The sequence below is a fragment of the Drosophila sulfurigaster genome, chromosome X (genome assembly GCF_023558435.1).
Source record: "Drosophila sulfurigaster albostrigata strain 15112-1811.04 chromosome X, ASM2355843v2, whole genome shotgun sequence".
Taxonomy (NCBI): Eukaryota; Metazoa; Arthropoda; class Insecta; order Diptera; family Drosophilidae; genus Drosophila; species Drosophila sulfurigaster.
In genome coordinates, this window is record NC_084885.1 from 14,518,069 (window position 1) to 14,544,692 (window position 26,624).

Sequence of the window (26,624 nt, forward strand, 5' to 3'; positions counted from 1 at the left end):
GCCGAAGCGTCTCATAGCATTCAAGACGTGCCTTTGGCAAACACTTCAACTGCTTCAATAACGGCTCTTATCAGCAAAGCAAACGCAATGAAGTGCGCTTCACAGCACGAATGCAAACAGAGACGACGACGATGTGGCACTCTGAATGTCAGCGAGGAGTGGAGTGGAGTGGAGTCGAAGGGCAATGGAATGTCGGCTTATATTCCAAGATCTAAGTTCAACTGTAGTTCGCCAAAGTCAAGTGGCAGTAAGTCGCCCAACTGGCGCCAGAAAAGCAGAAATCATTTCTCCTTTTTCTTCTCTTCTTACTCGCACCTCACTTTAGACTTTAAATCGAATCAAATTCAGTGCGTAGCTCAGATTCTCCAGTCAAGACGCTCTAGGCTGTGAATGCTCACAGTTACATTGAGAGGATATTTTGATTCAATTACTTGGCATATGTGGCATTAGAGATTTGCTTCAGCGCGACACAATTGGCAAGCAAATTAAGCGATGCTACATGGGGCTGATTACGACAAGTTTATTAAGCACTTTTGAATGCCAAATTGGCAATTCATGATTTTGACATATTTCGAACCAATTCAGTAGACAAGCATTTAATTACGCACGTGTCTGTTTTTGATAGCAAAGAATAAAGCAGACAAAAAAGTATGTAGAAATTAAATTACATGAATTTTAGTGACAAATATTTAATCTACTCAAAAGTAACATCAATTGGCATTGCTTTCCCAACATTTTTTCTTAATTTTTTCTACGCTCATGTGTGTTTATGATTGCAAAGAATAACGAAGTAAAAAACAGGTTAGAAAGCTACCCGCTGAGGTATCCAATATCTCTTTTAAAGAAAGGCAAAACAGCGCGGTATTATTATAAAAAATATACTAAATTAAGAAAACCAGAAAAATAAAACAATATATCCAAGGCCATACTTGGTACATTGCTTCCCATTTGGAATAAAAGTAAAACAGAGAGGCGTTAATTTCAAATATAACAAATTAATATATCGGTATATTGTTTCCCAACATTGAACAAAAGTGAATCGGTGTAGCATTATTCATTAAATATAACAACCTAATACCGAAAAATTCCTAAAATATACAAAATATACCATAGAGTACATAATATACCAGATTGTCAAAGCTAAATCGTTTCTCTGTTGACGCTTATCAAGAATATATATATGGTTTATAGGGTCGGAGATGCTTCCTTATGCTGTTACAAAGTTATCATACCCTTCTACTCTCTGGGTAGCGGATATAAAAATATGTATTAATTAAATTAATTTGCTTACAGAAGGCGCCGAATACTTAATGATTGATAAATGAAATCAATCTTTTATAGAGCAACATTTATTCCACTTCTCTGTTTGCTCCGTTCTGTGATAAGTCTTCGATACTTCAACTTGAGCCAATTGAGACGTTCAATTTGCTGAGAAAATAAACAACTATCAATATTTGTAGTATCATCAAGAGATAGAGAGAGAGAGAGAGATCTACTTGACTGCTTTATTGTGTCCATCACACTTGAGAAGCAACAACAGTAACAACAACTTAAATCACAACAACATAAATCAGCTCACAAGCCAAGGCAATCATTTAACATCACAATCAACTTGCCACTCCGTTGGCAATTTATTTGCAATAATCATGCGAAGAGCAACTCGAACTCTCTAACTGCAAAAATATTATTGCACTCCTTGCACATTCTTCGTGTCACCAAAAGAAGAAAAAGTGACCGACGAACCGCTGCCAGCTGACAGTCACTTTTTCAAGTAAAACTAAGAAAGAAAAAATGAAGAACAAAAAACCATTAACAATTTATCTGTATAGTAAAAGTAAAAAAAAACTTGGCACTTTTCGCCAAGCGAAACGGAAGATTTTATGGTATAACATCGTCAGCAATTTGAAGCTCAAGTGCAAAAGAAGAGCGAAAAAAAAAGTGAAATAAATCGTTAACATAAATCAAAACACTTTCAGTTTAGCCAAAGATGCTTTTATCTTTGTGTCAAGCCATTACAAATGCACTTTGACGATATATATATTATATATATATATATATATGTTTTTGGTGTTTCGCATTCATTTTTTCTTGTGCTGCATGCCACGTGGCGCGACGCTACGCGACGGTAGCGACAGCGGCAGCTTATATCCTCGATTTGTCTTCTTCTTACGCTTGTTATCTGTGTTGGCTTTACCCCAAATCAATGCCAAATCACAGTAGCAGCAGCAGCAAGAACAATGCTTTGGCGCGCCCAAAGGTATGCTACAAAATACTTTTCAGCCAGCCACAACAACAATAGCGCACAAGACGAACAACAATAAAGCAACCATCGTCACGCCTCGACATTATGTATCAAATAAGGAGATGGCATTTGATAAACATTATTGTACATGTCCGACAATTTTTCAACAATCGCTCGAGCGTGCCGGCATTTGATTGATCCAATGGCCATCGAAACGTGGGCTGCCGTTTGGCTGCTGTTTCGACTGTTTCGACTGTTTTCCTGTTTTTCCTCTTTTCATGTTTTGCGATGGGGTAATGTTGCCTTTGCTGACAAACGGTTAGCGGTATAAATGACAAAGCATTTTGTATTTGGCAGCTGTGCTGTGCTGCTTCTGCTTCTGCTACTGCTGCAAAATTGATTGATTTTGTTGCCAAAGAAACCAAGGAAGCCAAATAGAAGAGAGGAAAAAGACGACGGAGCCGGGTGTTGGGGCAACGTGTCGGATGCGACGGCTGTTGAACGCATTGACAGCTCAGCCAGCTGCTGTGCGTCAGACTTTCTCACTCTCACTCTCTCTTTCTCTCTTCGCTTAACATTTAATTGCACTTAAAAGCGCACAAGCGTAAACTCATTTCATTCATTGACTCATTCACTCCTCTCGCTCACGCACTCATTCATTCATTCATTCACATGAAATACAAAAAATAAAAAGCCAACATCATAAATTTACAATTTTTCAACTTACATTCATTCAGTTGCTGGCTGGTTTTTCGCATATGTGAGTTGTAATTACTTCAATTGGTTATGCATTCGATGCATTCATTTGTATCGCATTTAAATGCTTTCATTCAAAGGATTGCCAATTGCATAAAATTACACGCATTTCGCCAATTTATATGTACATATGTATGCCGACAACTGGAAAATATAAATAAATACATAAATATTTATTTCACGTTTAACCGACTTTTCATTTTTATTGCATTTGTGTATAAAAAAAGTCAATCTAATACAACGGAAAATAGTTTTGTTTCCTACCTTTCGAAAAACAAAATTATTATTTTCTACAGACTCCAAACAAAAGAGTTTGTCAACTCTAATATCTAAAATTCAATGAAATTGAAAAAAGATTTTGTACTGGAATTTTTTTTGCATAAAAAACACATTTATTAATAAAAATAAATATATACATTTTTTATTCGTTTAATTGACATTTTACATATGCAAAGGCAAAAAATAGTTTTGATTGCGAACATCAAAATAAATAATAAATAAAATAAATATATTGCTAACGTATTCTAAAGCAAATGCATCTAAAAATATTATTTGGATTTTATTCATCCTTCTATTAAAAGCGAATTGTAAAATCTAATATTTGAAATTCAATGAAATTGAAAAAAAAAATTGATTTAAAAACAAGTAAGAAAGTTACAATCCATTGTGCTCGATTGTGAGATACCCGATACCCATTTTGAATAAAAACAAGTGTAGTATTAATTTTAAAATATACCAAATTAATATAACACAAAAATACTGAAAAAAATGTTCCAAAAGTATTTTGGGTATATTGATGCAGTAGCAAAATTATACCCCAAAAATACTAAAATATGTCGAAGGCTATGTTTGGTATATTGATAGTTGTTTTTAATATATTTGTAGAATATGGTCTTATTAAAAATGAGTAGAGAGTACTTCATAGTCGAGCACACTCGACTGTACCTTCCTTAATTGTTTGAACATTATATTTTGAATTAAAATGTTATGCACTTGTACGAAAATAAAATAAATTCATCTCATATTATTTCGAAATATGCATACAGTATGTTAAATAATAGAAAGTTGTTAATATTACAACCATTACAACACAAAAGAAAAAAGAAAATTATTTAACTGATTTGGCGTTTTACTGCTGATTTTGTTTTGCGGAACATGTGGATATTTTGTCACCATTTTAATTGCAGCCACCTACTATATGTGTGCATATCACGCTTGGCTGTGTTTTTCAATTACTCGGCCATTTAATGCAACCACATTTTACAACCACTGACCCACCCAAGCCAGCAATCGAACAATGTGAACATCATGCCACTGGCAGCCTGTTAAATGCGCCACATGTGCGCCAACAATAAGATGTCGATGTCGATAGATGGCGGGAGATAGAGAGATAGATATACAAATTCGCCACACGTTTGCGGCAAAACTGGCAACCCAATTTATTATAGACATTTCCATACAAATTTGACAGATTTCCCTGCTCCGGATTTCGGATTTCATTCGCCTGCCAGATACACTTCATCATACGGAGGGAATAAGTTGAAGAAGTGAGGCAGAGATTTCGACTCTACTGTTGGCACTTTGACCGCACAACTTCCGGGCAGCTCTCTCTCCCTTTCGCTCTCTCTCTCTCTCTCAGGTCTCTTTGGTCTGTGTGTGTGTGTGTGTTGATTGCTTTTTCGTTGGCCTGTCGCGTGCGTGACCGACATGTAGTCGCCAGACGGGGAAAATGTTATCACTCGGCTATATGGCTATTGAATTGATTAAGCTGTCTTCTTCTTGTCTGTCTTCTTTCACTTCGGCCGCGCCCCAAAAGTTTGCGGTTCGAACGTCAGATCGTTGAACGAAATTGTAATTAGTTTTCCATACGCTAAAACTTTTTGAGTTTCAAACAGATGGCAAGAGAAAACAATTGAAGTGCTTGCTGTATCAATGGCAATCATAAATTCAATCATGTGTTCAGCTTATTTGCCCAAAAATGAATCAATTCCAAAAAGTGTTTGCATACAATTAGCCAGCTATAGTCAGCAAATAAAGTGCTCGACTAATCAATTGATTAGCTAGTTAAACAAATGAAATGAGATGCGATTCATTCCCTCATTAGAGTATGGGTTTTGAGTTACATTTCGCAACTGCGCATCGATTCACTTTCGCATTCGCATTCGCATTCACATTTCGTATTCACTTAGCGAACCTCACATTAGGCACACTCGATTGCCATTTGCACGCACTTAACTCGAATATATGTTACATGTATGTGTGTTTGGGATCGTTCGGCATATGTAAATATCAAGAAACGCCCCCGACAAAAAGAGTCGCAATACATTTGTTATAATAAACTGGATGGAAACTGCAAAAGATGACGAGAGACGTTTCCTTGCGACCTTCATAATTCAGTGTTGCCTACTTTTAGGCGACGCTCAGTCGCCTCATATGTGTATGTGAGTGTTTGTGTGTGTGTGTGTGTGTGTGTGTGAGTGCTTCTATTAATGAGTGACACGCCCTCTGCCTCAGCGTTGATCATAAAAACCATAATGGGCAGCCATGCGACGCGTCCATAAAATCACAGTCAGCTCTGCACATAAATACAAATGCTCGCAAACTCGCACTGCGTATGTAAATGCGCACATATGTCTCTCTCACACACACACAAGCACACACACGCATACATATGTGTATATGTTTGTGTAACTCGCAAATAATGAGATGCCGCTCGCGTTGAAAATATGTTCCATGTCTATGGCCCTTTTTTCTCGCTTTTTTCTGTACAGCAAAAGCAAAGGATTGCCCTTTTTGCACTTGTTTCAGCTGCTCTGCTCTCATTTTATCCGGCTGCCACTTTGAAACTTTCAAACGTGCTGGAATTTTGCGGTCCGCCCTACTAATAGAGCAACCGCACTTTATTACGCATACGCCATGTGAAGTGACCGATTTCCTGTGTCTCGGTCTCGGTCTCGACCTTCGATTTCGCTTCACAACTCTTTCAACTTTTGCGTTAAATTGCGGCCTATTTAAAATTATGCAAAATTATGCCAACTGAAATAAAGCCACTAACAAGCTTTGCAGCTTGTTGTTTTTTTTGGTATGTAATCAGAAAAAAAAAGGTATGGGATAAATTCGCCGAATTTAGCCCGAAACGTTGAAAATATCTGAATAATCCTGAATATACTTAATTCAAGTGCGAAAATGTTTCATTCTTTTCATCCCTAAATAGGCTTAAGCTGGGTATTAAAAATTTAATACCATATGATGTCAAAAATACTGAATACATATTTATTTTGCCATTTTATTACTATTATTTTTTGATAAGCATTTATTTCATCAATTAAAACTAATTTGTTTGCTACTATCTGAACTATGATCAAAGTCACTGATGAGTAGATTAAAATTGTAAATAAAGATTCGATTGATTCAGGAATTTTGTAGACTAAACCTAATATATTAGGAATTTTAATAAATATCTAAATAAATATCTAAGCCTTAGTCAACACCAAAAAAACTTGATTTTTTCAAAACCTTTTTTCTTTCAGTGTACAAACATATTTCCAGCATTTAATCTCGAAATTATGTTGTACACGTATTGCACAATTGTTTTGCATAAACGAAACGAAACGAAACGAAACGAAACGAAAGTAAAGAAATGAAAATGGAAACGTTCTACTATCTTTGTATCTAATGTGGCCATTTCAAAAAAGTCATTTGCTCTATTCCCTTTTTGACTTTATATTTTTATACTTTCACTCGGCCATATAATCTTTGCCATTTTAAGCTCTGCCGTTGCAGTTGAGTTTATTTCGGATGTTCTGGATGTTGACTGGCCGAAAAACTTCAACTGTCGACATTTGGGCTAATTTATTGTTTTGGCTCGTTCCATTTATGAGCTGCTCTCTGTCTCTCTCTCTTTTACTGTCGCTTTGCGCTTTGCCAGCAACTTTACCTGCCACTCAGTGTATACATCTTTTTTCTTTTTTCTTTTGTCGTTGTCGTTGTTTTTGGTTTTATTTCGTTTCTTGTTGTTGTCTTGTGCGCCTAGCTTTAATTTTATTTCCATGCACTTTTTGTCTTTGGCCTCGGCTCCTTGGCACACATAAAGTATTATACTTTATTGCATACTTTGGGGGATATTTGCCCGCCATTAAAGCAGAGCAGATTTCAGCACTCATTTGCCATTCCATTTGCTCCTTAGTTGGATATCGTTGCGTTGCGCATCCGCTTAAGTATTACTGTGTTTGTCTCGTGCGTCCTTTGTGGCACGCATTGCAGCTTGTGTGCATAATTGGAGGCACGAGCATAAGCCCGACTCCCTTTCTATTTTTCTTGTTTCGTTGTTGTTGAGAGCAGCGCATCGTATATTTCACAAAAACGTGCCAATAACACGACGCAACCGGACGAGGACGAGGACGAGGACGAGGCCAATTTGAGTTGAGTTGCGTTGGGCAGCAGTAAAGTGGAGGCGACGCCTGCAAACTTGCCACACGGCGTGCCGTGTTGCAAATAACACTTGCAAAAACATAAAACTAACAAACTCAAAAATAAGAGCAATCAACTGAAAGAAAGGTAGGAGCACAACTACAACAGCAGCAACAGCAACAACAGCAACTACAAAATCAGGCTGAAACCGAAAAGAGAAAAACGAAAAATGCTGCACGCGCTGTGGGGAAATTGCGAAACATTTTGAAACGTGACAACGCCTTGAAAATTGCCAAACGATTGCGGAAACCAATTTGTGGCAGGTGCTACACACACTCACACAAACCTATACACACGCACACTCGCTCACAGTTTCAACTTTCAACTTTCAGCATTTAGAGCTGTACTACGCCCAGTTTTGAGTTTCCACAGTTTTCCTATGCTCGGCCATAAAAATCACGAAGCCAAGTGCAAAAATAAAAATGCCTGCTGCAAATTGTTCTGTTTAACCAAGCCAACATGCAACACTCACTCTCACTCTCACTCTCGCTTTTAGTCTGTGGCATGCCACATTTCCGAGTGGCAAGAGCAAGGAAACGAATCCTTGGCAAGTTGATAAATTGAGCGCGTGACAAAATAATTCAGGACACGCAAAATCATAAGAGCCGGTGACCCAAATTTATGCCCAACATTTATTCATCCTCCAGCCAAATGATTTGCCACATTTTCAACTCGACATTATGCACAAAGGCAAACAACACAAAACATCCCAGTTGTGTCACGCTTATTTGTTCTGTCAGATCAGCTCTATTTACTATATATATATATATATATAGTATACGAATGTGGCTTTCTTTGTCCGTAAGGTATTGGCCATTTATCAAAAGCGAGGCTCGGCTAATAAAGTCACTTTGACTTGGTTTTTAATTAACATTTTACGGAATTCAGTTGCCTCAAACTTCCACAAAAGGAAAACCTTTAATATAAGTTGTTCAACTTTAGTTTTTGCTCAGCTATTCAAACAATTGCCACAATCAAATATATTAAGACTGCATTTTATTTCTAAAACTTCTAAGAATGGCTTTATCAAATAGTTTTACAATTGAAGATTGCAATAAAAGTATTTAATTATGCTGCATTTTGCTTCTTATTAAGGCCGAATCAAATTTCGCTATGTTAAAATGTTTTTAAAAATAATATAAAATTAAATGGCATGCTAATACTATGCAGCTCTTTGTCAATCCAAAAACTCAAAAGAGAGTATGAATGCTACAGCCGAGTGTGCTCGACTGTGTGACACCAGCTACCCATTTCGAATTATTATGCTTGAAATAAACCAAAATTAATATATCGCGAAAATAGTAAAATATTATATATTGAGGACAATATTTGGTATATTGATAAGCCACTGCGTTCAAAATATATCATAGTAGGATAGAAAATATACCAAATTGCGACTAGGACACTTATAGACACTTTCGGTTTTCTTTTGAAAATATACCGAATATACAAAAAATATACCGAAGACATTATTTAGTATATTGACACCCATTTTAATTAAAAGCAAAACAGTGTGGCATTATTTTTATAATATACCAAATTAATATACTGCAAGAATATTAAAATATACCAAAGACTGTGCTTGGTATATTGATATAGTAATATATTAAAAATATACCAATCTAGGTCTCAAATATTATATGCACACTTTTAAAAGAATAAAATGTTAAACAAAGAATGTTCTATGTTAATATTACTATTACTTTGGTGTAGCACAGCTTTTCTCTGATTACCTCTTTCTCTCTCTCTCTAAGCCAAGTTAACAAATTGAGATTAGAATTTGTTGCTGAATAAATTACTTAGCTTAAGCAACTCGATGCTTTCGTTTTATTTATTCAACACAGAAATTGAGGAGACCATTTGACACTCACTTAAGTTGCTCTCTTTGAGCCCTGGAACGTGGCTGCTCAACACACCTACTAAATATCTATACACTACTCTACACTAAAGTCAAGGCTTAAGCTGGCTATTTATGGCCAGGTGTCTGCATCACGTGTCCCACTTTAGTTTTAGCATACACGCATAGCTAGCTTTGGGGCAGACCGTTTTATGGCTGACATCATAAAGGTCTGTTTTGTTTGCATAGGTTTCCTTCGATTCGCTTTCGTTGTGTGTTCCTTTCGTTTCATTTGAGTTTTCTGAAAACAGTCTAATGATTGAAGCAAACAGCTAATCAGCAGTTTCAATCACAGTCCAACAATCACAAAAGAACACAACATCATCGACAACAACAACAGCAACAACAACAACAGCACCACACGACAGCGCCAATAAATCACTCAAAACTAACTGCAACCACGTGGCGTATGCGCAATGTTGACGTTGCTCTGCTCTCAACCGACTGCAATTACTACGGCATGGGACGACTCATGTGATACTTTATTTTTTTTCAGACCAACGGCGCCGCACAGTGTGCAGCAAGTAGTTTGAAGTCTGTTAAATGAGAACTTATCAATGGGCTTATCAATGAAAATGAAATAGGTTAAAGATCAATAAAAAGATCACAAATATTAAACTTACAAAAAAGTGATAATTACTATAAATAGTTAGAGAGTTATAATTAGAAAGTCTAAAACTTTCAGTTCTAAGTCAACTAACTATTGATATTAGACTCCATGAATTGAACATGGACTTAAAAAACGTAAGATAGTTGAAGAAATTTTATACTTTTTAAATATTTATCACTTTCACAATTATCGATATATGAAAATGATTAAAACTTGTTCAAAAATATTTTAGATTTTATTAAAATTAAAAAAGAAGAAGCTGAAAAATTGTTTTCAATAATAAGCTAAGTAATTTTCATTTAGAAATTTAGAGAACTTAAAGCCTCTTTTCTTTTAATGATAATGGTTTGCCCCAAGCAGCGGTTGAATTTCTATGTGGTTTTAAAAAGTTAAGGAATTAATCAGAAGTTTATTAAGATTAAAACTTGTTTCTCTATTTTTAATAATTTTAATGCCCACTTTTAGCAGCTGTTTAATTGTGATGCACGTCATATAAGGATCGTCATTGAGCCAACTAAACATCACAGCATCCGAAGTTTTGTTCCACTGTGCGCGCAGCAGCTACACACGTGTAGCCAGTGAACCATTTGACAAGGGGGCTGATGTCCTTCGCTGATGTCAGAGTTGCTTTTAGTGGCCGCCACCAAAATCAGTTGAGGCCAGAAAATTTGTATGCAAACAAAGCTGACAAAGTCCCACCTCCTCGTCTCCCCCCACCCACTTCCCTCGCATGTTCGCGAGAGTTTCACAGCGAAGTCGCATCACAAATCTATTCTCTACATTCGCTCTTTCTCTGTTTCGCTCTCTCTCTTCCCCGTGGGGACTGCGTCATATGCTGTTGGACAATGAAATCGGTGGAGGCGAGAGGGGAAAGGCAGATGCTGCGGCTGCGGCAGCGGCTGATGACGATGATGACAAAATATTTGCGCATAGCTAAATGACCTAGTTGGAAAGAGAGGTGTGGGGGGAAGGGGGCGGGAGGGAGGAAGGCGTGACCCACACTTTCATTATTTCTTTTATTCATTTTATGCATTCACAGAAGGCGCGTCGATAAAAATTTTCCCGCTCATTAATTTTTATTGCATACTTTTTTGGGCCAGAGTGAGTGAGTGCTCATATAGTATGTATGTATGTGTGTGAGAGTGTATATGTATGTGTGTGTGTGTTTGTGTTTGTGTACAGCAATTAAGTTCAACCGCGTGTTAACAAAAACCTCAATGATTGCGGCTTTTCAAGGGTTGCCAAGTTTAATTAAATAGCTTCGCCATGCTGTGGAATGCCAAATCGACAGTTTACATAATAATTACATAGGTCCGCTCGCTCGCTGCTGCTGCTGCTGCTGCTGCTGCTGTTGCTCTTGCAGCTTTCGATAATAAATTGCATTTGCTGCTTGCGGCCAGAGCTGTCACTCGATGTAACAACTAATTAACATCCAGTGGGACATTCGACTCGAAGACTCACACTCTTTTCATCTCGGCTCTCGCTCTTGTTCCTCTAAATGGCATGCCATTAAAAATTAATTAAACACATAAACACACTCTCACTCCCACACACACACACACACACACATACACTCCCACTCAAGTGTGTAGTTCATTCCATTTAGCTGCCAATTAAGACAAAAGCCAGAGCTGACTTTCAAGGCTGGCTGTGGCAACAAATCAATTCGAAGGCCCAGCCAAAAATAAAGCGTTGAGTGAAATGTGTTTTCCTTGCACAGAACACACACATTCACACTAATGCAGCTGTGTGTATGAGTGTGTATGTGTGCGTGTGTAATCCATAATTTATACCTGTCTCTAGTCACGTCTTCTGCTCGTTTCACTTAATGCAACGTGCAGCATAAAAATGCACTCGCTTTCCTTTAGTCACGGTTACACACTTTACTTACGCATGTGTGTGTGTGTGTAACGGAGTGTGTGTCTGTGAATGAGCAGTGTGTGTGTGTGTGCGTGTGCTGTACATGTGAAGTTGACTTTCACGTGGTCTCTGCATTAATTGAAACTTTGATTTCGATTTATCGTGACGCGCGACCCGTTGGGAAATTTCACTTTTAGCAACTGCGCGCGACGCTTTTGTACGAAACTTTTCCGACAGCAAATTGCAATGGAAGTTCCTTGATGCAACCAACTACTCTGTTGCTAGTTTGTAAAAGTCCCGCACAATATGTAGTTATAAGTTGCACGTTTATCGACAAATTGTGCACTTGTTTAGCTAACAAAATGATACAATATTTGAGCTATTTTTAAAACTACTCTTAAATTGCAATAAAAACAAAGGAAAACAAAAAATCTTTCTAAAGATATCTTGAAGCAAATAAATTGTGTTATTTTTGAACTTAGAACAAGCTAATCATTAAAAAAATATGCATTGCTTTCTTAGTTATATTGTAGCTTAGCTATTATTTATATTGTATATACAATTGTTACTTAGCTTGAAAGTAAAGTTAAATTGAATTGACTAAATAGTACATTTAGTTAGTTTATACCAATTCTAATACATATATTTGTTTAGATAAGCGAAATTGTAATATCTATTTCAACTTCAAATCGAATATTCAATCAAATAATTTATTTAAAGTGTTATGTTATTTCGTTATATTATTTTCATTGGTAACATTAATGCCTAATAAACAATCAAAAAACGAGCACCAAGTCCCAGTTTATTTATTGTTTAAAAAAGTTGTTTTTAACTGCCAGAAATATTTAAAAAAAAAAACTTATTGGATTAATTGAGATTTTCACTATTTAAAAGGAAAAAAAAGTGTTGCTAAAGCATATTTTAAATCAATATGCTGCAAGCAAATACCTAAGCTATGTATTAATAACAAAAACAAAAAAAAAACTATAATTACCAAAATTAAACAATCATTAATTAATGGAACAATTGCAACTAATGCTTCAACGCTTTAATTGAATGTGTCGAATTCGTCGAATGCGTAATTGCATTTAAAATTTCATTCGATTATCGCTTATCGTTTGGGATCAAGAGCATAATTTAAAGTAATAAACACAATTGCGATTGCATAGCGCGCTTCATTAAGCAAATTAAGTGCGATTTTGGACGTAATTTGATGTCATGCATTGATTGAAGGTCAAATGGATAAAAGGGATAAGTCAACGAATAAACATTACTTATACGCCACGGATGCCTGACGCAGTCGCAGCAATCAATTAATCAATCTGTCAATTAGTTGAATGACAGCCAGTCAGAGAGGGCCAAGAACGCAGCGCCCTTAATTATGCAGTAAAAATAATGAAAGCGAGAAATCATTAGCATATTATTTGCACAAAGTGTGTGTGTTTGACTGGGAAAAGCAACTTAAAGGAGTACGAAAAGAAGCAAATACAATTAAATTGCAAGGGCAATAAATAAACCAAACGAAGCCAAGCCAAGCGAAACACAAAAAAAAAATAACAGGGCAGGACATCACCGAGAAGAAGGGGCAAACAAGACCAAAGTTTTGCATACTGACAGATGCGGCTGCTTAACGAAATATGCAAATTGCCTAAAAGTATGCCAGAGAGACAGACAGAAGCAGCAGTAATAGCAACAGCAACAGCAGCAGCAGAAAGAGAAACAGCAGCAGAAACAATGGCTGGCAGACGAACAAACAGCATTTCGCAATTAGTGCAACTGTCAACAAGACAGCGTCGCACAGTGGGGCAACCCAACCTTGCCACTTGCCACATACTGTTTGTGGATGCTACACACACACACACACACATACACACTCGCTGTACATGAGAAGAGCATGACCAATGCAAGGCCACAACTATAGACTATGTCAGCCACCGTCTTCCAGTCGAGTGCCTGCCGACTACAACTTGCTTGTCTGTCTGCCCAGTCTGCTCGCTGACTGCTGCTTGCTGCTTGCTGCCTGCTTGCATGCCTGTCAACGTCCGTCATGGGGCGTAAGTGGCACACATTTCTGGTTCTTGTGGTTTTGCAGTCCTCGTCCACTTTCAGTCGCAGTCGCAGAAGCAGCCGACGTGTCTCAGCCAGAGAGTAATAGCCGCAAAAGCTGCTTAGCCAGCAAACACTTCAACTGCCAGAATGCGATACCGAGGGCCATCAAATTAATATTCCAGGTGGAGACTTTCACGACTCTTCCAGTAGAGAGAGTATTTCCCGACTCTTCCAGTAGAGTCTTCCACGACTCTTCCAGTAGAGTCTTCCACGACTCTTCCAGTAGAGTCTTCCACGACTCTTCCAGTAGAGTCTTCCACGACTCTTCCAGTAGAGTCTTCCACGACTCTTCCAGTAGAGTCTTCCACGACTCTTCCAGTAGAGTCTTCCACGACTCTTCCAGTAGAGTCTTCCACGACTCTTCCAGTAGAGTCTTCCACGACTCTTCCAGTAGAGTCTTCCACGACTCTTCCAGTAGAGTCTTCCACGACTCTTCCAGTAGAGTCTTCCACGACTCTTCTAGTAGAGTCTTCCACGACTCTTTCAGTAGAGTCTTCCACGACTCTTCCAGTAGAGTCTTCCACGACACTTCCAGTAGAGTCTTCCACGACTCTTCCAGTAGAGTCTTCCACGACTCTTCCAGTAGAGTCTTCCACGACTCTTCCAGTAGAGTCTCCCACGACTCTTCCAGGAGATTTTTCAACGTCTATTCCGGGAGAGACTTTTAGGAGAACAACTTCTCTGCGAAAAAAGAAATGGCTAAACAATTTTTTAATAGAAAACAAAGCACTTTTTATATAAATCAAATGTGGAAATACTCATAATTAAAAAAACAAACAAAATATTCAATAGGAGAATAAATAAATATAACATTTCTATAAACGCTATGAGAGACTCGACAAGTTTTGTTTCTTTGAAATGTATTAGGCTTAGCTAGATTTCTTAAAGTGTTTTTTTTTGCCATATATTAAGTATACGTAAAATAACTAAGATTGCATCTATGTATGTCAAGATAAATATTGTGTACAGTATGTGTAATTTCTTTTCATCTCGCCAAATCGTTTAGCAGCAAACAAAGCAAATAGAAGTATAGAGGACAACTTAAAAGTTGAGAACAAACAAATCAAGAATTTCTAAAGAAGAAAAATAAATCAAATACAGCTGGAACATATAAAAGACCGTATGGGATGCTCGATTAGATTTGTTTCCTGTCTCTTTGTAAATATAAAACAAAATATAATAATGAGCTATGCTCAGCTTTTGTTACTTTTAATAATTGCTTCCTAATGTCACTTTCACATTAAGTATACGCAAAGCGAACGTATTTTTATTTTAAAAATATTGTCTAGAATTTTTCGCAACTTATTTTCATCGCGCCAAAAACGTTTAGTAGCAAGCGAAATACTTTGTATACGCATCATAAATATGAGAGAAGGGAAAAGAGAGACTCAGCGAGTTTCGTGTGTGTGTTTTGTGGAACACGTGCGATTAGCACGTGATTTCATTACGAGTATGTTTTGGAATTTATTAGGCATCCCAAACAGCGGCGCATTCGCTGCTTATTTTTATGATGCCTTGTCATGATTAATTTGGCTTTATGTTTATAACAAGACGAAGAAGAAGAAGAAGAAGAAGAAGAAGGAAAAAAGTGCTGCAGCCAAAACTTGCCATTCAACTGTTTTCTCTTATGTCTCTTTATCTTTGCAGGTAAGCATGGCTGGCATCTCGGCTGGCATCATCATCATCAACAACATCAACATCATCGTCGCATCTACGGAGGGCGGCGGCCACGCCCCTTTAGTCCATGTACAATTTCACGCTGTGTGCGCGCCCTAAAGCATTTGTGGAGCATGTAAGATATGAAAGGCAAATGAAAGCAAATAGCCAAGACCGAAATGAGGATGAGGCGATGGCGAAGACGACTACGAATAAGTATAAGAATAAGAGTAAGAACAAGACGAAGACGAAGATGAAGATGAAGAAGCATAACAAGCGAGGAAAAAGGAATGAGAATGGAGTAGGAAAAAGACCTAAAGTAGTGAACTGATGAAAGAACAGAGAACTCTAATTGAATTTCACATGTGTGTGTGTGTGTGTCTGAGTTAAGTATACGCACAGTATGTTTAAGTATGCAAGCATCTGTATGTGCGTGTGAATGTTTTTTGCTGTATTACTGTCGCTCTGAAAAACTTTCAATAGCATTTCAATTTGAATTTCTCTGCACTCACTTTGTATAAACAAGCCAAAAGCGGGGGATGTAGAACGAAGCTAAAGAATGCTTCACACACACGGCGACTGCAAATATACTCTGCATAAATCAAAACTTGCTTGAGGAAATGTGGCAAATGAAAGCTTCAACACTTCCTTCGAGGAAGCCAAATTAATTTCCAAAATAATGCAATCAGCAAAAAGAAATTTGTTGTTGTTTGTCTCTAATATCCGAGATTAAAACATAACACACACACACTCACATATGAGCTGCAAGCAGCTGCTGCTGACGCGTATGCTTTGCATTTAGCCTAGTTAAAAATGTGCAGCAGGCGACAAAGACAGGGACAAAGATAGTGTGAAAGAGTGAGAACGAGAGAGCGCGAGAGAGCGACAAATAAAAACAAACTCAAACTACGAAACTCAATTAAACTGTGCAGCACATTTGGCTGGTGTTGCTGCTGCTGTTGCTAAAGCTATTTCATTATACGACATACAAACACCACTAATGCAAACACACACACACACACACACACACACACACACACACACACACACACACAGACATGCACACAAGCTCAGTCTAACATACATACACACACACATAGTTCGAAAATATTTAAAGCGCTTTTCAAATGGCTGCAAAAAGCGTGACAAAAATAACTCGCCACCATCTCTCTCCCTCTATCTCTCTTTATCTATCTCTCTCTCTCTGTCTGTTTTGCTTAGCATTCTTCATTCGGTCATGCTCTTCCCCTTTCGCACTTATAGACAATTAATGGCTTGGCAAACTTTTAACGCTTTTCACAACATATTACAAACATTTGCGCGAAAAATTCGCAACGTCCGAGAAATTTCCCAAATGAAATTCCTGAATAAATTGCCATGGACATGCCCACAACAACGCCCTCTAATGAATAGCTAGATAAATATCTCAAAAGCAGCAGAAAGCAGCAAGCAGCACATTACTGACAACTGCTTATAATAATAATCATAATAATTATGTATAATATATTAAAGTTCATAAAAGCGGCGCCCCAAAGCCAGACATAATTCTCTCTCCCATTCAGTCTCCCTTTCTCTCTCTCAATCTTTCTCTGTATCTGTCTGTCTATGCTCCGTCTTCATCTTCGTCTCCGTCTGTCTTGCTCTCGTTCTCCATCTGTCTAGGCTCATTATGGGTAGCTGGCACTTGATAATAGATGCTTATTATTCAAGTACGCGCCGCCAGCTGCGACTTCCAGCTGCGAATACAGGTGGCAACAACGACTCAAAGCACTTGCCAGCATTTGTTAAGTTAATAAGGCGTCCCAACAGCAGCAGCAGCAGCAGCAACAACAAATATAAATGAAAATGAAATACTCCTGCCCCAATAGGCCTCCTCATCCTCTGGTATGTGGCATGCCACAGTTGTTGCCTTCTCGCACCTCTCGCACCTGTGGCAGCTTGCTTCCTTGCTGCTCGCTGCTTGCCTTAGGCTCCACCTCGCATGTTTAACTGAACACACACACACACAAACCGAGGGAATTGTTTGGCATTTGGAGGCTGTGGGTTGGTTGCCTTGGGGTTGCCTAATCAACTGGCGCTTATGTATTTAACTTTGGTTTCATATTCGCCCAGCGAGCACAAGCAAATGACTCATGCTTAGTCTTAGTCTTCGCGACTAGCGATGTGCGCGTGCAACACGCGTGAATTCTCCAATCAACAGCAACAGCAACAGAAACAGAAACCAACCAAATCCAATTATGCTGTTCCAATCAAATAATCAATTTTTCTAGAGAGCCATAAAAATTGCATTTTATTTTTGCGACAAAATCGAAACGAAAATTTTTGAATGTCAACAGCAGCGCAACATTTTAGAAATATCGAATTGGAAGAAGTTTTTTTTTAGTCTTTTGAAAATGTGCAAAATATTTTATAGACAGCACTAAAATTGGTTTCAAATTTAATTGCCATGTGTATATCATAATTTTTTATGCAATTTGAAAATGCTTTTTATTTATGACGATTTCGAAACGGAAGTTAATCAATGTCGAATCGAATTGAGCAAGTTTTTCTATACTGTATTTTATAGACACCTCAAAAATTGCTTTTGCATTTAATTCATGTTGTTATCTGTATAACATCATATTTTCTACGATTTCAAATTAGTAAAAAATATTGTAGAAAAACCGAATTGAACAAGTTATTTACGCTTTACAAAAAGTGTATAGACTATTTGATATAAACCAAAAGATTTAAATTCAATTTTAATTGAAGTCTTTCATACAATTTAAAATTGCAAAATCTTCGCGTCAAATTCAATATCAAACTTTATCAATGTCAACGTTGAATTGAGCAAGTTTTCTATGATGAAAATAAATGGTTGTATTAACTATAATTTTTTAATTAATAAATTTAATTTTTTTAATACTAACTCTATTAGTAAAGCAATGACTGTAAAGGCCTATAGCTTATACTAAAATAGCCGTCAGCTATATAACATAATATTTTTTACAATTTCAAAGTGCTTTTCATCGACCAATCTTAGCAAAATTTCCAAGCTTTATATATTTGCAAAACACAAAAAAAAGTATATTCAATTATAGTTGAAGTTTTCTAAAATATACAACAATTAAAGTGTAGCAAGTGAATAAATTGGAATACGCCCACAACTCTGGCAATGTTTGTTTGTAATTATTTAAGCCGCACATAAATTAAATTGCAAGCAATTTGAGACAGCGGCAAAGCTATAAAATCCTGGCCAAGTCATATCCTCGGAGTTAAGCCAAAAATGGTTTTGCATAGCATTTTAATTAAAACAATTGTTTACTTATTTAAAGCAGCATTTGACTTGAGTGAATGCCATTAGTTTTTATTTAGTTTTTATTGTTTTTTTTTTCATCTTCTGTGTTCATTTCATTTGAATAATGCTCGCGGGGCTTTAGAATAAATACACATTAAAGGCAAAATAATTAAATGGCAATTGCATTTTCAAAATAAATATGCGATAATTGATTTTATGTTCAATTAAATATGACAGTTTTTATTTTCATTTCATATATTTTTTTTTGTATAATAATTTACGCATTTATTTATCATTATGCAAATGAGACAAAATAAATAATGCTATGCACGGAAAATGTCGAAAATAGAAAAGTGCGGAAAATTGAAATCACGTGGCCATCGTTATAAATGTGATACGAAAAAAATTGCCGCAAATTTTGCGAAAAGACTTACACAAAAGTTGAGCGCATTTTCTTTTCAAAAAGTGAAACTTTAAGACCAACTCTCTGTGTATGTGTAAGTGTGTGTGTGTGTATGTGTGTGTGTGTGTATGGCCTGAAAACAGAAATTCGCCCCCCGAAACCCAAACTCAAACTCAGACGGAGGAAAACAACACTCAAGCGAACCCCAAGCCAAAGGCAACACGTGAAAGGCAAAGGCATAATTTTGCTTTTCATTTTTGCTGCGTTTAATGTGGAAACTTACTCATGTAAATGAAAAACGCAGGTGGTAAAACTTTTTGCTTAACTGAAAAGGCGGCCAAGGCACTAACACATACACACACGCACACACACAGAGAGCAACTGCTGTAAATGTATTGGCACTTGTATTTACATGATATTTAGAAAACACTCAGCTTCAAGTTGAAAGACTCGTCGTCGTCGTCGACTCGCACATAAATTAACTTTGTTGCTTAGAGTTTCCTTAGCACAGTTTTTGTTTTTGTGGTTTTTTCCTAGTTCTTTTTGCAGATGTCTGCTTAAGGAATTGTTTTTCTATGCGCATAGCAATGCGGTGGCACATTCATTTAATTACAATCATACAATGTCTATATATGTGCATATGTTGATTGCAATGATTTATTCCTCAGCAGTCAGTCTTCAGCAGCCTTTAAGTGCCCCCCACCGACAAAATCCCCAAAAAAGATCTCGCATCAAAATTATTATGTAGTTTTTATGTAATTGGAAAACTTTTACGACTCACATCCATACAATATATGTACATAAAGCAAACGGTTTTTGCTCATCGGATCCTAAAGTTTTTTATATGATGCGTACGGTGCGTATGCGTCATATTTACTGCCCATGAAGCAATTCGGTTTGCATGCTGCAACTTTGTTTAAATTTGCCAAACTGTATTAGAAATAGTATGGCAGTCGAATTAAATTAGCAAATAAAAACGAAGAGTAAAATATTGCAGTTGAGCCTGGTGGAAAATTGTAAGCGCTATTCTCAATAATGAATTAAATAGAGTTGCTTAGATTTTAGATTTATTTTACATTTACATAAATCTTCAATCCTTATGTGAACTGAATTTATATTAAGCATTGATAAATATTAATTATTAATATTGGTAATTGGTATATTTAAGCAAAATTTCTTTAGTCGAATTATTGATTGATTTGTTTTGCATTTATAAATCTTCAATTAGAGAAGCAATAATATTATTGTTTTGCTCTTTATATTGAAATTAAATATTGTTTATTTATTAATAAGTAAATTGCAATAAGCGTATTTCGAATGAACTAATTATTCATTTTGAATTTAAAGACATCTTCAATGAGCTCGCTCTGTGAATTGTCTGCTCACATTTCATATTTATGCAAAAAGAAAGGTTTTCTCTCTGTAGTCACAAAATTGAAGTTTTTACTACCCGAATTAAATTATATATACGGAATTAATTGGCTGCTTGACCAGATGCATAAGTAACTAAAGTGTGCCAAGCACATTGTTAGAGTATTTTGTGAAATGAAAAGTTTTGACAAACTTGCGAGATTCCATGAATACATCTATCGCAATGGTATAATGAACGGTCTCTCGGGGTCGCTGTGTCGCCCCATATTATTTATGCTAATACAATGTTGATGCAAATACATATAAAATGTGTGTGTGTATGTGTGTGTATGTGTGTGTTTATGGGCAAGCACTTATGCAGAGATACACACACATACACAGACAGACGGCTGGTCATCAAATATGCATAAAAATTTGTGCTTTCTCTTCCTTCCTCTTTTACTTCCCCCCTCTCTTTGATTCTCTTCGTGTTGCTATCTCGCTCTTGCTGGTTAGTTACATGTGTTATGTGGCATGTTAAACAAAGCTTAAAACTGTTGCCCAAAAACGGACTGCGGCCATATTAAAAATGTAACCAGCCGAAATGAGGAGCAAGACTGGGTCACTTCACAACACGAACAACACGAGAGCAGAAAAAAACACCAACACACACACACACACTCACAAAGGATGTTAGGCTGCAAGCAGTGAATGCTAGACTAAAAGATACCATATTTCATTTATTTTCCGAATCTTTAAACAAGCAGCAGAAAGTAAGGATTTCATATTTCCTGCAATGTTGCTCTTTTCTCATTTGATAAACATAAATTACGTATACGTACGTTAAATTTATATTTTAGTGCATTTAAAAATTATTTCTTTTTATTCGATTTGCCTATTTATAATGAAGCAAAGCTCTGCTTAAGTGGCTCACTCTTCTTCTAATAAAAATATATTACGCATACGTATGTTGATTAAACAATATTTAGTTGTAAATTTTGAAAACAAGTTTTCTATTCTTTTTCATCAGCTAAAAACACGCAGCAGAAGCCACTAATATCGTTTTCTTATGCAATATTTGCTGAGCTCATCAGCTAATAAAATAAATTACGTATACGTACGTTGTTATCAAAATTAAAAGCAAGTTTTCTATTACATTTTCCTACGTTTATACAAATAGCCTATTCTACTAATAGCGTTCCATTATTCAAAGTTGCCTATTAAAATTGTTTTACTCATCAGTTGGCAAAATAAATTACGTATACGTATGTGAACTTAATATTATTGCAAGAATTGAAAGCAAGTTTTCTTGTCCACAACAAATGAGTTCGTTTTGTAAATCGATTTAGGGATTGTTTCGATATTCGTACTATTTGTTATTTTTCAGAATTTTATTAACTAATGTTAATATGAATTAATAAGCAGCAACTTCTTAGTCTCTACCTACTAAATAGTATCTATCTCGTTGCATTATCACCTACCAACATCTAATGTCTAATTAGCATCCTCCTGCGACCTCATCACACCCCTTTTAGCGTGGCATTTTATGTTTGCAGGGTGTGCAAAACAATAATATGAACGGTTGTTAGAGTTTATTGTTGTTGTCGTTGTTGTTGTTGTTGTTGTTTTTGTGGTTGTTGCCGCTGCGTGCGCCTGCATGCTGATTTCCGTTTGCCGTTTATGAGTATGCATACACGCACACCCGCTCGGACACACACACACACTAGCACAGCCGCAGACACGTCAAGACACGCTTAAAGCCATGTAGCGTGAAAATATGCAGGACCATTTCTCGCATATGAAAACGCAATTTTTATGGCATACATTTTTAATAAACTCAGCAGCTCATCGATTGCCGCCGCCATCCATTGCAATGCCAAAGTTAACAAATGCACACACACACACACACACACACACACACACACTAATGTGTGCACGTGCTCATCGATAAACACACATAAATTCGAATAAATATGCTTCAAGTGGGTCAGCTGCCGATAGCTGAATGTCTAAGGGCTGCGCTAGTCCTTGTCGACAGAGACACCTGCCAGCTGCCAGTTGCCAGTTGCCAGCTGCTAGTTGTTTGCTTGTTTGGTTGCCACAGCCTCCCATACAGGGTGCAGCAACCAAGGTTAAGCAAACAGTTTAAAATAATAAATTACATTTTTTTGTACTCACATTATTTATTTAGAAGAATTGATGAAGGACAAGTTTTTGTGAACAAACCAAAAAAGAATGAATCATTAATTTGTTTTGTAGCTTACATTTTCCACTTTACATATTCTTAATCTTAGTAAAACATAAATTCTTCTAGCTGCAGGAGAAACATAAAGAAATTTACACAAATATTTGTAGTTTCATAAATATTTTAATCTGCCGAACTTTAAAACTCATTTTGAAGTAATTTTCAGTCTTATTTAATAACATTTTTATGGTTTACGAAACACATTGAAAATAAATACTGACTTACGACTTTTTGTAACAATTTCCTATATTCAAAACTGAATAATATTAAAACACATTCGTCATGCTCTCAATGAATTAATTCAAATTTAAAATTTGACATATATCTTTAAAAATATCACCCTGTATTGCTTTAAAATAATTTCCTTTTGGGCGTCTATTTATGATGCAATAATTCCACAATATATCTTTGCCAGACATCTAATATCAGCACAACAAATCAATTTAATGCGCTTTGACATTTAAATGAATAAATTATACAATGTTAAGCAGAGCCGCAACTGGTTGCTCAAAAATGAGCTGCCAGAGTCTTAAAAATCTTTGAGTGTAGCTTATGAATAAGAATGCTATAATTAAAAGTAATACTCGTATATTTTATATTACTTTTTATGCACGCTCTCTTTATTGGAGTATTTAAGAAATTTTTAAATGTTTGGGAAACACGCCTATTTACTAGCATTGGCTGACAATCTGGTATATTTTGTATTATATCCCTGCAGTTCTGAGCGCTAGTTCGTTGCTGGTGAAATAAGCGCTTACCAGGAGCCAGTCACTACTTACAAAGTGGCGTCTAGCCATGCGTTTCTTAATTTCCGTTTTTGTATGAAATGTCCGCAAATAGGGTCAATCGCCACCGCCTCGATTACCACGAACTAGTGAAATAGTGCAACATATTAGGGTCAGTAAAATAAGTGCTTACATTAGACCCCATGGAACGGCCGGTAAAATAAGTGCTTACATGGGACCCCATTGAAGGGTCAGTAAAATAAGTGCTTACATCGGACCCCAAAAAATTTACAATGACAATTACAGTTTTTATTTAATTTTAATTTTTCTTTATTTTAATAAGACGGATACTTTTATTACTTTAAGGCAACTTGAGTTTTAAAATATCGTTTTTTTTGGAGCTGCAAGGCCTTTCTCAACTGGTCCTCAGTTATTGAATCTGGAAATAAAGGATTAAAAGTCTTAATAGATTAAAGTGGATAATGATTTTTAAATAATTATCTTTTAAAATACTCACCGATCATAACACCAAAGAAATTGTCTTCTTTTTTAGGCCGCATTCCCCTGTCATTATTTCTATAACGTAGATTTTCTGTCATAATTTCCACTTCCTCTTCTTTAGGCACATTGTCGCTTTCCACTGTAGAACTATGCATTATACTAACTGCTTGATATTCTTTTATTATCTGCTTATTTAATATTTTACACATTAAACTTATAATGCATACATAAATTATTTTTTAAGTAACTCACCTAATAATTGATCGCGGATCCGCTTTGCACTTCTCAATTCAAATGCTTGCAATAATTTCATCATCTAGGAAACACAGCTGCGTTTGAGTAAAAGAGTAGCACAAAATAAAACAAAGACGCGTAAACAAACAGCGATGTAAAGCATAATCGAAGTTTTCTCTTTAAACTTGTGTATACTTTTTCCACAAAATAACAAAAACAAAAGCGATGCTTGCCGTTATTTTGTACTTATGCTTTAATGCGCATATATTTATTAACTAGGTGGTTCGACGTTCGATTACTATAGGGTTAATCTAGTAAGTACCCATGTAGGGATCGACGAGGTAAGGACTTATCTAGGGCCAATCGCAAACTCGAGTCGACTCGGTGGTTCGACGTTCGATTACTATAGGGTCACTTTAGTAAGTGCCCATGTAGTGATCGACGAGGTAAGGACTTATCTAGGGCCAATCGCAAATTCGAGTCGACTAGGTGGTTCGACGTTCGATTACTATAGGGTTAATCTAGTAAGTACCCATGTAGGGATCGGCGAGGTAAGCACTTACCCAGGGCAATCGACACCTCCAGAACTGCAGGGATAGTATATTTTAAATGTAGTACTATGTCAATATACCGAATATATCCCTTTGTATATTTTAGTATTTTCCTAAAGTTTCATAATAGTTCTAATAATAATAATTTACAGCTAGTTTAACTGTTTTTGTCTCTGACAAGTTGCGACATTTTTTACATTTTTCTTTTTCATTTTTGTTTTATTTTTAGACACCCTGTAATTGTAAATTATTTGTTGTAGTTACAGTTACAGCTGCCTTCAACACCTTTAGAGATACTTCTGCTGTTGTATTTCGTCTGTCAATTACAATTATGGTAAATCAAGCGAACGCTGCGAGTCACAGCAAAAACAATTTTATTAAAAAAAAAAAAGGAAAATAATGTCCAAGTAGATGAAATCGATGTTGTTGTTGCTTTTCACTGTTTTTTGGGCGTCGAATTCGCATTAATTTTGCACAGCATTTCAGCACCCAAGAATGTGACAAAGTGACAGCTAACAACAGCATTAAGCAAAAAGGATAGCAACTTGGCCCTCAGTCCTTTTACTATATTTCACCTCACATAATTTCGGATGCATGTAATTGACAGTCGATTACCATCGTACCCAAAGAGAGGAATATACTTTGAAGCTTCTCATTCAGTCCCAAAAATTCAACTGAGTTGTCATTGTTGCGCTGCTTAAGTTTAAGATTGTGGTTGCGGCTGCGGCTGCGGTTTGTGGCTGTGGTTTCGCTCGTCACTTCTATTCACATTCTTCTGTTAGTTCAGCAATTGTCCTGCGTTGTCACTTTTGAAATTTAAAAGTGCTCAAGTCAGCACTTTAAAGACAACCGCAACACAAAATCGAAAGCTTTGCTTAGCATATGAGTTTGTCATGGAATCCACAGCTTGAAACTTGAAACCACACAAAAGCTTGGGGAAAAGTTTCGGGGAAAACTTAGCCAAGTCCTGTTCCTGTCCATTCCTGTTTACATGACTTTTATAACGAAAGCTGCAAAAGCTAAGCTAAAACTTTTAGTCTAGATATAAACTGAAAATGAATAATCTTCTACCCTGTTGACAGCGGGTATAAGAACAGTTAGTTGTGATCTGTTAAAATGAAAGCCTTTTTAGTAAACGAAACAAAGCAGAAAGTGCTTTACAATTAGCAACAATTTTGCTTGTTAAAGCCAAAGTTTCAAAAAGCTAAGCTCGAACTTTTAGTCCAGATATTAACTATTACAAACAAATGGTTGTAATATATAAAAATTAAATGCTTTTTCAGCGAGCACTATCAAATGGAAAATATGTTAAAAATATGCAAAAGTGGCGCCTTTTAAAAAAAAAATTACAAAACAAAAACCATAAGCATTAGCCAAAAACGAATTAGCTATGATCTTTTAATTTAAAGGTTCTTTTAATAAGCGCGACTAATAGTAAAATGTTTAAAAAAAATTGTCTTATCTAATTTTAAGCATTCATTTTTGAATTTAGTATTTTTATAAATATTAATTTATGTATTCAATGTTGAACAATAATTAAATGTATATTTTGAAATCTATGTATTACTTATAGAAATTTTGTGAATATTTATTAATTAAAAACGTACATATATTTACTTGAAAAATTCAAATAAGTACAAGTATATTTAGAACGCAAGAATATGTAAATTTAGTTGTCTACAAATTTACATTTTTAAATCGATGTATAGGAATATGGTATTTTGTGAATAACAATTAT

General features: G+C 36.2%; 1 protein-coding gene and 1 long non-coding RNA gene across 3 annotated transcripts in view; one reads left to right on the forward strand and one right to left on the reverse strand.

Annotated features, from left to right (window-relative positions):
- Positions 1–26,624, forward strand: part of LOC133849297 (inactive dipeptidyl peptidase 10) — a 131,045-nt gene that overhangs the window by 72,374 nt on the left and 32,047 nt on the right. The gene's annotated exons all lie outside the window — the stretch shown is intronic.
- On the reverse strand, positions 23,905–24,717 carry LOC133848545 (uncharacterized). The gene is made up of 3 exons (XR_009895275.1): positions 24,354–24,717; positions 24,118–24,286; positions 23,905–24,039 (listed from the first exon to the last, which is right to left on the reverse strand). It is a non-coding gene; the product is annotated as an uncharacterized LOC133848545 (long non-coding RNA).